Here is an 11,429-nt window from a genome sequence, read left to right as displayed (position 1 = left end):
CATCTTCCGGATGTCCGCCATCTGGGAATAAATAGTAAGAAGGGTGAAGGCCGTAGGGATGCTTGTATTGGCGCCTCATCATGTCATCATAGACCGGGAATTGATCAAGGCAATGGTCATAGTAAATCCGGTTGAGTCTTTGTTGAAGCTCATGCCGCTCACTAGCGGCGGTTTCCATGTTAAGCTTCATATCCTCCATAAAGTAGATGAGTTCGGTGTGGAGAGGGGGTGGTTGTTGAGGTTGGTAACTAGAGGACCCATCCCCTTGTTGGAAAGGTCCGGCAACGAAAGGGGAGGAGGGTGTAGCATACCGCAAGGTGGGTCTCGTGGGGATGATAGGTCGCTCACGAGTGTAGCGAAGATTGGGATTTTGTTGTTGTGGAATGGAGGGATCCTCGCGGCTTTCGATTTCAAGCAAATAGTGTGGTGAATTAGGCACCACTTTCTTCTTCTCGGGGTTAGGAAGGGGGATAGAATTTCTGTCAACACCATTCACCCGTATTTGCCAATAGTGAAGGCCATCATTTGGGTTAGTCTTCAACTAATTGAGGTTGTGGTGGATGTAGTTCTTGAAAAGCATTGTATCCCCAATGATGTATCTCATACCACTCAAGTTGACCCTTCGATTGAGCCATTTTGCCAAATGGGTGATGAGTCCACCCACAACAATTGACGTCGTTTGGCCCGGAGAGTTGCTAAGGCGATGCAAGGGCCAAGTGGTGAGCAATGTCAATTTTGAAGGTGGTGGGGTTGGAAAAAAGATAAGAGCCGAGAATTTCCAACTCCTCCGTTCGGAAGTTGTGATTCTCCTCACGGCCAAAAACAGTCCACCCCATAAATCGGTGCCAAACCCGAATAGCCGCATTATGGACAGTGTTAGCGGCTCTCTTGACCCCCGGGAGATCGTCTAAACCCGTAATTGCCTTCCATAAGGCCCCATGGTCAAAGGTCTCGGGTGCCTTGTGCGGAGGGCTTGTGTCAAGCCCGAAATGAGAGGCAAAGGTAGGTAGGGTCAAGGAGTAATCCTTGTTCATCAGACGGAAATGCAAGAAGGCTACCTTTTGGGTTTGGCAATGCTTATCAATACGAAGGGAGCTCAAAAACTCCCATGTGAGTCGGGAATAGGTTTTCTCATGAATCCCATACATCATTTTCATCCCATCAAACAATTCAACAGTAACTTGGTCTAGCCCTAAATCCCGCATGGATTGTCTATCAATGAATCGGGTCGGGGTGAGGGGGCGTTTCTTGAATAAAACGAATTTACCTTTTATGGTGATGGATACAAATTGGATATCCGGAAAGTCGGGATCGAAACTCATATCCTTCGCCGCCGCCGCCGCCACCATTTCTGCTTGTTGGAGGGCCAAATCTCCCTTTCTCACTCTTTTCTTTGGGGCCATATTGTGGTTTTTGTGGAGGGTTAAGGGTTAGGAAGGTTGTTGTGGTGGTTGTTGGTGGTAGGGAGGTGGTAGGAAGTGGTGGTTGTTGAGTTTGGTGGAGAGGGTTAGGGTTAGAGGGTGAGTGAAGGGGAGGTTGAGTCGAAAGAAAATGAATCAAATTGGGTGTTTTTCGTGTAAAATTGAGCATTAGAGTTCTCCCAGCCGGTCAGAGGACCGGCCGCCGGTCAACCGGCTGGGAAAACGAGTAATTTCCAAAATATTTCAAAAGTTACAGAAACCTCCCAGCCGGTCATAGGACCGGCCGCCGGTCACCCGGCTAGGAGGACACCCAATCACCAATTCTGCCATATATGCATTCCCAGCCGGTGGACCGGCTGCCGGCCTGCGGGCTGGGACATTCCTTTCTTGTCAATTTGATACATTTCACCTTCATAGCGCATTTCCAGCCGCTGGACCGGATACCGGCCTGCCGGCTGGGACTCCTCATTCTTCAATTCTTTACATTTCAATAAAAAGTTACAGGAACTTCCCAGCCGGTCAAAGGACCGGCTGCCGGTCACCCGGCTGGGAATACGTTCCCATGTCATTTTCACCAATATGCCCCTAGTCCCATATCCCATCACCTATTGGCCTCGACTGTCATGTTTTCGACTTTCAAAACCGACTCATGACGTCGGAAGAAAAAAAAAATCCAATCGATGGTAAAACGCTTGTTCATCAAACAAAATCCCAAATTCTTCAACAATTGCAACCAACATCAATCAAAATGGCAAGAATCACCCGTCCAAAATTTCTCATTTCCTACCTAATTGTATGATATTTACAAAGTTGCATGGGTTGCCTCCCATGTAGCGCCCTTGTTTTATGTCGTAGGCTCGACGAAGTCATGAATCACAATCAATTATGGAGAAGGTAGGTATTGATGGAGCTTACATTCTTCATGATAGGGGTTCCGGCAATGTAATGCTTGAGCCTTTGCCCGTTTACCTTGAAAGCTTGGTCTCCATCGGATATTTCAATCGCCCCATGGGGAAAAACTCGGACCACGGTGAAAGGTGCCGACCATTTTGACTTTAGCTTCCCCGAAAATAACTTGAACCTTGAGTTAAAGAGGAGAACTAACTCTCCCACCTTGAATTCCCTTCTCAAAATTTTCTTGTCATGAAACTTCTTAGTCTTCTCCTTGTAAATCCTTGAGCTCTCATAAGCCTCTAGCCTAAACTCTTTTAACTCATTGATGTCAAGAAGTCTCTTTTCTCCGGCACTCTTCAAGTCAAAGTTGAGAAGTCGGATTGCTCAGTGCGCCTTGTGCTCCAACTCTACCGGTAAGTGACAAGGATTTTCGTACACCAACCAGAACGGTGAAGTTCCTATCGGTGTTTTGAAAGCGGTCCAATAAGCCCATAATGCATCGTTGAGCTTAGTTGACCAATCCTTCCTTGACCGGTTCACGGTCTTCTCAAGAATCATCTTAATCTCACGGTTTGAGATTTCGGCTTGTCCGTTTGCTTGTGGGTGGTAGGCAAGACTACGCTGATGTTGCACCCCATGTTTCTTTAGAAGAGCATCTAGAGTCCTTTCTCGAAAATGCGTCCCGCGATCACTAATCACAATTCTTGGAACCCCAAACCTTGGAAATATGATAGTTTCCATGAGTTTTGTTACCGACTTTGCATCACAAGTTTTTATTGGGATAACTTCAACCCATTTGCTCACATAATCTACCGCAACAAGGATGTACTCATTCCCATTGGATGAGGGAAAAGGACCTTGATAGTCAATCCCCCCATACATCAAACAACTCTACCTCTAGGATATAGTTCATTGGCATCTCATGCCTCCTTGAAATATTGCCGCTTCATTGACACTTATCACACCCCTTGACGTAGGTTGCCACATCATGAAATAGGGTAGGCCAAAAGAAACCGCATTGGAGCACCCTTGCGGCGGTCTTTCTTGAACTACCATGCCCTTCACTTGTCATATCATGGCAATGTGAAATTATCGGCTTCACCTCTTCACTTGGAATGCACCTCCGAATTATCCCATCCGCACAAGATTTGTATAGGCAAGGCTCATCCCAAAAATATTGCCTTAGATCATGAAAGAATTTCTTCCTCTTATGTGAGTCATAATCATGTGGAATTATCCCGGAGACCAAATAATTGAAAATATCCGCATACCATGGCGCCTCACCCAAACTTAGGGACAACAAGTGATCATCGGGCAAATAATCATTGATAGGAAGCCCATTGTCAACATTGAGGTTGATTAACCGGGCTAAATGGTCGGCCACCACATTTTCAACTCTTTTTTTTATCCCTTATCTCCATGTCAAACTCTTGTAGAAGTAATATCCACCTAATCAACCGAGGCTTGGACTCCTTTTTGATGAGCAAGTGTCTCAAAGCCACATGATCGGTGAACACTATCACTTTAGCTCCCACCAAATAGGTCCGGAACTTCTCCATAGCAAAAACTACCGCCAAGAGTTCCTTTTCCGTTGTTGAGTAATTGGTTTGAGCTTCATCAAGAGTTGTGCTTGCATAATGAATTGCATCCACCTTTCCATCCTTCCTTTGGCCTAAAACCGTGCCCAAGGCTTGATCGCTTGCATCGCACATTAGCTCAAATGGCAAGTTCCAATCCGGAGGTTGTATGATTGGAGCACTTGTCAAAGCTTCCTTTAACCTATTAAAAGCATCAAGACATCGGTTAGAGAACACAAAAGGAGTATCTTTGGCTAACAATTCGGTCAAAGGTCTCGCAATCTTGGAGAAGTCCTTGATGAAGCGGCGATAAAAGCCCGCATGTCCAAGGAAACTTCTCACCCCCTTGACATTGGTGGGAGGTGGGATACTAGCAATGACCTCAACCTTAGCCTTGTTAACTTCTATTCCACGATTGGACACTATGTGTCCCAACACAACACCTTCTTGTACCATAAAATGACACTTCTACCAATTAAGCACAAGGTGAGACTCTTGACACTTGTTCAAAATTTTCTCCAAATTTGTCAAACAACTTTCAAAGCATTTCCCCACAACCGAAAAATCATCCATAAAAACTTCCATTTCTTGTTCAACAAAATCGGAGAAAATGGACATCATAGCTCTTTGAAAAGTGGATGGTGCATTACATAGGCCAAATGGCATCCTCCTATAAGCATAGGTGCCAAATGGACAAGTGAAGGTAGTCTTCTCTTGGTCACTTGGATGGATAGGGATTTGGAAGAATCCCGAGTAGCCATCCAAGAAGCAAAAGTAGTTGTGTTGAGCTAATCTCTCCAACATTTGGTCCATGAACGGTAAGGGAAAGTGATCCCTCCGGGTGGATTTGTTCAACTTCCTATAGTCCACACACATCCTCCACCCGGTTACCGTTCTAGTGGGAACTAATTCATTTTTGTCATTTCTCACTACCGTCATTCCTCCTTTTTTCGGAACTACATGAACCGGGCTTACCCACCTACTATCCGAAATAGGATAGATAATGCCGACATCAAGTAGTTTGAGGACCTCTTTCCTTACAACATCTTTCATTATGGGGTTAAGCCTTCTTTGTGCCTCAATGGAGGAAGCATCCTCATTTTCAAGTAAAATTCTATGAGTGCACAAAGAGGGACTAATCCCTTTGAGGTCACCAATTGTGTACCCAAGGACACCCTTAAACCTTTTGAGCAAAGAAAGTAGATTTGAGGTTTGGGTGTCATCAAGTTCACTATTGATGATGACGGGAAAAGTGGAATTATCACCGAGAAATTCATATCTCAAAGAAGAGGGAAGAGGTTTAAGTTCAACCGTAGGAAGAGGCGTGGAACTCTCCTCCTTCTTACCAACTTCCAACATTTAAAACTTGGGATCTTGTTCATGAATTGGAGCGGAATCCAACATCCACACATATGCAAGAGTTTCAACATCTTTGTCATCAACTTCATACCCATTAACAAGACAAGTTTCCAAAGGATCCATAGAGGAAGCTTTTGGGTCATGCTCCTCCATGGGATTCTCTAGAATGTCCACAATGCCGGTTGGCCGGCTGCCGGCCTTATGACTGGCTGGGAAGTTCCTGTAACTTCCTTAATTCTTCAGCTCATTGTTCTCCCAGCCGGATGGCTGGCTGCCGGGCCACCGGCTGGGAATCCCCTTTGGTTGATTTTGCCTTGGATTGTATACATTTAGCGTTCCCAGCCGGCTGACCGGCTGCCGGCCTACCGGCTGGGAATACCTCTCAGCATCATTTCCTTCTTCTTCCATGCTTAGTTTAGTCAACCCGTCTTCTTCACCTCATTTCTCCCGTTCCCGCCTCAATTTCTGCAAGGAGGCCACAATGTCATAGTAAAGGGAATCGGGATACGAAATGCGGGAAAGGACGAACAAAACCAACTCAAATGAAGTCAGAAAGCATGAAAATAAAGGGGGAAAATGGTGTAAAAGGGTCCTAATCAAAGATCACCGGTTGGCGTATGTGTATTGACTATCGTAAATTAAATTCCGCAACAAGAAAGGATCACTTCCCCTTACCATTCATTGACCAAATGCTTGAGAGGTTAGCCTCTAACAAATTCTTTTTCTACCTTGACGGGTATTCGGGATTATTTCAAATCCCAATACACCCGGATGACCAACATAAGACCACCTTCACATGCCCTTATGGTACTTTTGCATATAGGAGAATGACTTTCGGGCTATGTAATGCCCCCACTACCTTCCAAAGATGCATGATGAGTGTCTTTTCCGATTATCTAGAAATCATAATGGAAGTTTTTATGGATGATTTTAGCGTTTATGGGAAAGACTTTGACTCTTGCTTGTATAACCTTTCTCTTGTATTGCAAAAATGTGAAGATGTTAGTCTCGTTTTGAATTTAGAAAAGTGTCACTTCATGGTCAATGAAGGTATTGTTTTGGGTCATTTACTCACGGAAAAGGGCATCGAAGTTGACAAAGCCAAGGTTGAGGTGATAGAGAAACTCCCACCTCCCGTGAATGTTAGAGGGGTGAGGAGCTTTCTTGGTCACGCGGGTTTTTATCGCCGTTACATAAAAGATTTTTCAAAAATTGTGAAACCCCTCACTCAACTTTTGCTTAAAGATGCCCAATTCCAGTTCACTGATGAGTGTGTTAAAGCCTTTAATAGAATCAAGGAAGCACTTATCTCGGCACCAATCATCCAACCACCAAATTGGGAATTACCGTTTGAGATCATGTGCGATGCAAGTAACTACGCCGTTGGAGCGGTTCTTGGCCAACGGGTAGGAATGGCTTTACATGCTATCTATTACATAATCAAGACTCTTGACTCCGCACAAGTGAGCTACGATACCACCGAGAAGGAGCTCCTTGCCATTGTCTATGCCTTAGACAAATTTCGTTCCTATTTGCTTGGATCGAAAGTGATTATTTTCTCGGATTATCGTGCTCTTAGACATCTCTTGATAAATAAAGAAGTAAAACCAAGATTGTTGAGATGGATTTTTCTACTCCAAGAATTTGATTTAGAGATAAGAGACAAAAAGGGAGCCGAGAAAGTGGTGGCGGACCACTTGTCAAGAATTCGATTCCATAGTGATAAGGGAGAGACACCGATCAATGACTCTTTCCCCGATGATATCTTAATGGACATTCAATCACAACTCGAGAGACAAACCACACCATGTTTTGCCGACTATGCTAACTACATTGTGGGAGGAGTCCTTCCTCTAAATTTGAATTACAATCAAAGGAAGAGATTCTTGTTTGAAGTAAAGAGGTACTTTTGGGATGATCTCAATCTTTATAAGGAATTTAGTGATGGACTTTACCGAAGATGCATACCACAATGGGAAGTTCAAGGTGTTTTAGAGGGATGTCATTCGTCCCCATATGGAGGACATCATGGAGCACGAAGAACTATTGCTAAAGTCCTTCAATCGGGCTTCTTTTGGCCTACCATGTTTAAAGATGCTAGGGAATTTATTCTCCATTGTGATCCTTGCCAAAGAACCGGGAACATTTCTTGGAGGAATGAGATGCCACAACGAGGAATATTGGAGGTAGAAATTTTCAATGTATGGGGAATTGACTACCAAGGACCATTTGTATCATCTCAAGGAAACACATACATTCTTGTAGCCGTTGATTATGTATCAAAGTGGGTAGAAGCAATTACTACTCCAACCGATGATGCCAAAACGGTCACTAAACTCCTCAAGAAAATTATCTTCCCAAGATTTGGAGTCCCTAGGGCAATCATTAGTGATGGAGGGACACATTTCCATGAGAAGAAGCTCACATCCCTTTTGACAAAGTACAGTGTTTAACATAGAACCGGCTTGGGATACCATCCTCAAACAAACGGTCAAGTTGAAGTTTCAAATAGAGAGATCAAACAAATTTTTGAGAAGGTTGTTAAAAAGACCCGTAAGGATTGGAGTATGAAGCTTGATGATACTCTTTGGGCTTATAGGACGGCCTACAAGACTCCCATAGGAGCCTCCTCTTACAAGCTAGTATATTGAAAAGCATGTCATTTGCCAATTGAGCTATAATACAAAGCTTTTTGGGCAATCAAAGCTCTCAACCTTGATCTCAAGCTAAGTGGCCAAAAGAGGATAATGCAAATCCAAGAGTTGGAGGAATTCCGACTACAATCCTATGAGAATGCCAAGATATACAAAGAAAGGACAAAGTTACTCCATGATAAGAGAATCAAGCAAAAAATCTTGCACAAGGGAGACAAAGTCCTTCTATTTAACTCCCGATAACGACACTTTACCGGGAAGTTGAATTCTAGATGGATGGGACCTTATGTGATTACCGAGGTAGGAAAATATAGAGACTTCGAGATAAAGTCAGAAGATGGAGACAAATTCAAAGTCAATGGCCAAAGGTTAAAACCATATTACTAAGGAGTATTCATTGGAGAAGTCGAGGTCATCTACCTCGAACCTCCCCCTCCATGAGAAGATCATCAAAAAAAGAGTTTGGTGGAGTCCTCTCCAAACCACCATTTGTAAATATACTAACTCTTTTCACTTGTATTTTTAACTTTACCGCATTTTAATAAGAAGCATGATTCTTGACATGAGAGTAGTGAGGGAGGGTCACTAACTCCTTTTGATGAATGACGGAATTAGAAATTCAGGTGTGGGGAAGCGCTCTCATCAATTAAGAAAGAAGAGGACCAAAAAGGAAGAGATTACCACGGGCAGACCTGGGCCCGTGAGAGAGACAGGCAACCCGAGAGTCCCAGTGAAGAGCCGCTCGTCTTGGCATGTATCCGAGCATTCTGGATACAATCCGCTCGTCTTGGTGTACCTGGAAGCTGAAGAAACTGCGCTGACTATGTATCCGAGCGTCCCCTGGATAAGACGCTCGTCTCAAGCAAAGACGCTCGTCTCGCTGAAAATCCGAGCGTCCTGGCTACTTCAAAATATGGGATTCTGCTCTGACTATGGATCCGAGCGTCCCGTGAGCGATCCGTTCGTCTCCGGAAGCTATGATCCGAGCGTCCCGTGCTCGATCCGCTCGTCTCCCTGCCGTCCTACTCTTCTATTTTCTCGACAATTAAAGCACCTCCCCACCACACATTTCGTGACACCTCATCCTTCCTTCCTCTATAAAACATAAAACCCCCTCACATATAACCCACAACACATCAAAAGCATCCACTTATCTCTCTAATTCAAAAACCCCCAAAACCTAGGGTTTTCAAAAAGGACCCCAAATTACAAAAAACATTCTCATCAACAAATCAAATTCAAGATCTATTTCTAGATGAGACCAACAAGGCCTTTACCTAGAGAAAGGAGGAGAGCTAGAGTGATTGGAAGTTCCTCAACTTCCCAGCTCAACACTCTAAGAAGGAAAAATGAAGAAGTTGTAGATTTCTCAAGACAATGAATTTTCAAAAATTGAATTTGTTAATGATGTCCAAAGGCTCGTATTTCATCGTTTACTCGGTAAGAACATTCTATCCACTAAATTTGTTTGTCATGACACCTCGAGAAAACTTGGCATCCACGATCAAACCAAGGCACTATTCGAGCTATTTGGTCTTTCTAGTATGTTCAATATGCATGAGCTCACCTATAGGCCTTTGGTTCTTGAGTTTTTGAGCTTCCTAAAGTTCTCCACTTTAAACAATACAATGTTTGTGCAATTCCGTCTTAAAAATGAAACCCGGATGATGACATTGGTAGAATTTGCAAGTGTGCTAGGTCTCGATGTTTCGCCTACCCGAACATCTAGACCTTGAAACTACTCTATAGCACCCCTTTGGCGAGCTTTAACCGGTCGCGACTTTACTTACATCAAAGAATGCTCGGCCTCATACATTCAAAACCCCATCATTCGGTGCACCTATCGGTTCCTCACGGGCACATTTCTAGCCCGCCGCGATCCCGCGGTCGTCAACGAACTCGACCTTGTTTTCATGGAATCTTACCTCAAAATACAAGGGAGGAGTGGCTACCATTTCAATGCACCACTAGTACTTCTCGAGAAATGGGCCAAGTTTAGGAATGGAGACGATGATGGCAAGATACATATTGTTAATGGAGGGTTAGTAACCAATCTTGCAAAACACTTTAACCCTAACTTCAATCACAACATTGCCTACACCCCTCTTCCCGGAAAAACAAGGATCGATTAAATGTTACTCCTACAACAACATCATTGGATAGCCCTTGAGGGCTTTGAAAAAAGGATAAAGTGGATCATCAAAGGGAGCACCTCTATTTACCTTCCCATGGACGGATTGACAAGAATTTCACCTAGAAGAGGACTCCTCTCTCAAGTCCCGTCTTACCTCATCCCGACAAATGTGAACCGGGCTAACCAAGATCAACCTCCTCCTCCACCTCCACAACAAGAAACCCAAGCAAATGACAATGAAAAAGTTGTGATCCCACCATACCCCTTCCAATATCAACCATACAACCACCCGAACCCTTTCATCCTGCCTAGAGATGATTTTGTCACGGGTATACTACAAGACATGCATCTACGGCAATTTGAGGCCAATGTGGATAACTACTATGCTTTGTGTCCTCAATTCCACCGATTGGCCCGGCAAGGACACGTTAGTGAGGAGGGAATTCTTCCCTCTTAGGCCCAAATGAATATCCTCTTTCCGAATTCGGCTAACGCCAATGGTGGAGCGCATGATCAAGAAGAATAAGAGGGTGAAAAATCGAGTGGTGGTGATACGGTGGAGTTAAATAGTGAGGAGGATGAATTCACGGACTTTCATGAGAGTGATTCATCAAGAGAGCCTTGGGATAACAACTTCGGAGGAGATGATGATGACCTTTGACGAACACTTCATGAGCTAGGTGGAGCGGGCATGAGGCACCCACCAAGGCCAAAGTGAAGTCTTTCTTTTCCACCTCATTTCAAGTTCATGACAATAATTTCATGTTTTGTTAACTTATTTCACCATTAATTGTTTCATTCTTGGTGTCCTTGTAAAATTGAAGGACTATATTTCCACCTAGGCAACATTTGGGTGATGATAGATTAATTTGTTCCCACTATGAAAAATCCAAAATGACAATTTTAGATTCATGCATAGCATTTTTGTGCATGAACTCCCCCATTTTGACATTAGAAATAGTGTCTCGTTTGGTTTGGGGAAGTTCAAGCATACGCATTGGGAGTTAATTTAAATTATGTTCTCCAATCAAACAAAAATTCATGCATCATGTAACATAGCTTAGTTTGCATTCACTTTTGTATATATATCATATAGTTTGCATTTAGCTTAGGAATCATGCATTTTCATATAGCTTGCATAATTTCCTATCGTATTGGCCATTGAGGACAATGCACATGCTAGTGTGGGGATGGGAAATTCTAACATGACTTATAAAACAAAAATGATAAAAATTGAAATTTTTTGAAAAATACAAAAACATGTCCTTTTTATTTCATAAAAACATAAAATTCATAAAAATTTGAAAAATGCAAAAACCCAAAAACGTGTTCATTCCTTTTTAGTTTAGAATTGTATATATTGTATGTACTTGTTTGTTTACTTGTTTGT

This window comes from Silene latifolia, chromosome Y (assembly GCF_048544455.1).
Source record: "Silene latifolia isolate original U9 population chromosome Y, ASM4854445v1, whole genome shotgun sequence".
Classification (NCBI taxonomy): domain Eukaryota; kingdom Viridiplantae; phylum Streptophyta; class Magnoliopsida; order Caryophyllales; family Caryophyllaceae; genus Silene; species Silene latifolia.
The sequence above is the reverse complement of the archived record's forward strand: the minus strand, read 5'-3'. Positions refer to the sequence as shown.